Source organism: Elaeis guineensis, chromosome 5 (assembly GCF_000442705.2).
Source record: "Elaeis guineensis isolate ETL-2024a chromosome 5, EG11, whole genome shotgun sequence".
Lineage (NCBI taxonomy): Eukaryota > Viridiplantae > Streptophyta > Magnoliopsida > Arecales > Arecaceae > Elaeis > Elaeis guineensis.
This window is the reverse complement of record NC_025997.2, coordinates 107957115-107959777: the sequence shown is the minus strand read 5'-3', so window position 1 is coordinate 107959777 and position 2663 is coordinate 107957115. Positions and strand designations below refer to the sequence as shown.

At 35.5% G+C, this 2663-nt stretch overlaps 1 long non-coding RNA gene across 1 annotated transcript; it reads left to right on the top strand.

Annotated features, from left to right (window-relative positions):
- Nucleotides 1-383: 383 nt before the first annotated feature.
- Nucleotides 384-921, top strand: LOC140857843 (uncharacterized). Its single transcript, XR_012141243.1, has 2 exons — nt 384-630; nt 731-921. It is a non-coding gene; the product is annotated as an uncharacterized lncRNA (long non-coding RNA).
- Nucleotides 922-2663: the final 1742 nt, after the last annotated feature.

The window sequence follows — 2663 nt, the reverse complement described above, 5'->3', positions numbered from 1 at the left end:
TGTCTGTATCATGATACTCATATATTTTTTTAAATTATCATAACTGTTTGCTTAAAATTGAAATTATTTGTGTAGGAGGATGAGCATGGGAGGGAACCCGGACAAGTGGAGTTTTACTGGATGACTCATACTCATCAGGATGGTACTTTTGTTCGAGATGAGTCGAGAGATTTATATGTACGGCATTGTTAATATTATATTTTTTGCAATGATTTAAATTTAATTTTGTTAGCTATTAATGTATAACTCTTGTTTTCAAAAAAAATACAGGAGAGGGCTACATCTCTCATTGCGGAGCGTGACGACGAGTCCGCAGCATCTACGCAGCAGAGCCGTATCGAGACCGAGGTATTCACAGAGTTGATGGGACCAGAGCACTACGGCCGAGTGAGGGGTTATGGAGTAGGAGTCACCCCCACTCAGTTATCTGAGGTTAGTAGATATACGCAGCATGCTGCAACAGATGCTCAGGATTCACGCGTTCGCAGACTCGAGGCGGAGATACAGGAGATTAGACAGAGTCGTGCCGCTGAGATGGAGGAGATGCGACAGAGCCGTGCCGAGATGCAGGCCATGAGGGGACAGATTGATCGCCTTACATCTTTATTAGAGATGTATGGTTCATCTCAGGTAAACACATAATATTAAATATATATTTTTGTATTAATTTAATGATTTATATATTTTATTTATAGATATGCAAATCATGCTTTTGATATATTTTTTGTAGGCTCCTGGCATATCAGGCACCCATCGAGATAGCGGCACGTCACGTGGAGACAACGACGACCATCCGCCTGCAGATTGATGTTATTTTATTTTTGTTATATTTTTATATTTATTTATATTACTCTTGATTGTAATGGACGATTAGTACTTTATTTTTATTTATATAAAATATTATCTTTTGGTTTGATTAAATTTTCTATTTCAGCTTGCTTTTGATGTGAATGATGGTGATTGTACAGGTGTGAATGTGAATGTGGTGATTGTACATGTTTATTGTATTGTACAGGTGATGTGAATGATGGTGATTGTACAGGTGTGAATGTGAATGTGGTGATTGTACATGTTTATTGTATTGTACAGGTGTGATATGATTTCGTACAGGAATGTATTGTATTATTTTTTTTTAAATAATATTTGTATTTTTTTTTCCTCTTAAAACCTTTAACGACGCTTATAAGCGTCGTTAAATTTGTCTTTTGCGACGCTTTAAAGCGTCGTAAATTTTTACATTAACGACGCTTATAAGCGTCGTTAAATTTGTCTTTTGCGACGCTTTAAAGCGTTGTAAAGATTTACATTAACGACGCTTTAAAGCGTCGTTAAGACAAATTTAACGACGCTTTAAAGCATCGTGCATCGTTAATGTAAATATTTACGATGCTTTAAAGCGTCGTTAAAAAATAACGACGCTTGATATTCGTCCCCACTCTTGCATAGTCGACGCTTTGCCGACGCTTTTCGAAGCGTCGTAAAGCCGAATAGCGACGCTTTAAAGCGTCGTTAATGACCATTAATAGCATCGTTAATGGCCATTTTTCCTGTAGTGAGCCCAGTCTAAAACCCAAAAAAGAATTCGGGCCAGACTCGAGTATGGATGTGCCCAGCCCAAGCTACCCCATTTCTGGCCCTAATAACGTGCCTCTTCAATATATACTACCTGTTAGAGTAAAGGGATGATTTGTTTCGCATTAGTGATAGATCCATCATTTATGGTGGAAAAAGCATCGCAGTAAAACCTCATAGGGATCAGCTTGGTCCTCACAATCAATCTTCGTGAAAATCTTGTGCTAGATGGTTGGGCCACAATGACAGTCATCCATTGTAAGCAGGGATCAACCATCATACTATATTCTTATAAAGTTATACATGAAAAGAAAGGTGGTAGCTATGCAGCAGATAGTTAATACATAGCCAAGAAAAAGATAGAAAAACAAATTTATCATAAACAGGAGAAATATGAAGCTCATTCATGATTAGGAGATTAATTTAGAAGAGTAATTCTTTGTGCACTGTGTAGTGCAAAAAAATGCACCGCCTCACCTTATTGGGCCACGTAGCCATTGCTTTCTAATGCATATTTAATGTTTATAGTTCTATTTTTTTGTTTGAAATTTTGAATGATGAAAATTTTTCTTCTCTTTTAAAAAAAATTATGACATTCTACAGTCAAATTATGACTTCCTGCATAGTAAAGAATCATAATTTTCTTTCAGAAATCATTAAGAGAGAAGGATATTTTCGTCATTAAAAATTTAATAAATTTTTAAATAATAAAAATATTTCTTCCTATCTTATAACATTCTATGATCAAGTTATGACTTACTATTGTGCCGAAAGTCATAATTTGATCGTAGGATGTCATAATATGCTATGAGATGTCATAATTTTTTTGAAAGAAGGGGATATTTTCATCATTTAAAATTTTAAATAAAAAAAGTAAAACTGCAGGTATTAAATGTGCATAGAAAAATGGTGGCTACGTGGCCCAATAAAGTGGAGTGGTATATTTTTGTTGTAGTGCATATGGTGCATAAAGACTCTCTCTAATTTAGAATGCGGTCTAGGGCCAGACCAACACCTTTTGGTCTTTTCAAGCACAATAAATAAATAGGAAATGACATGCTTAATTTGTCAGCTTTATATAGCCTCCCACA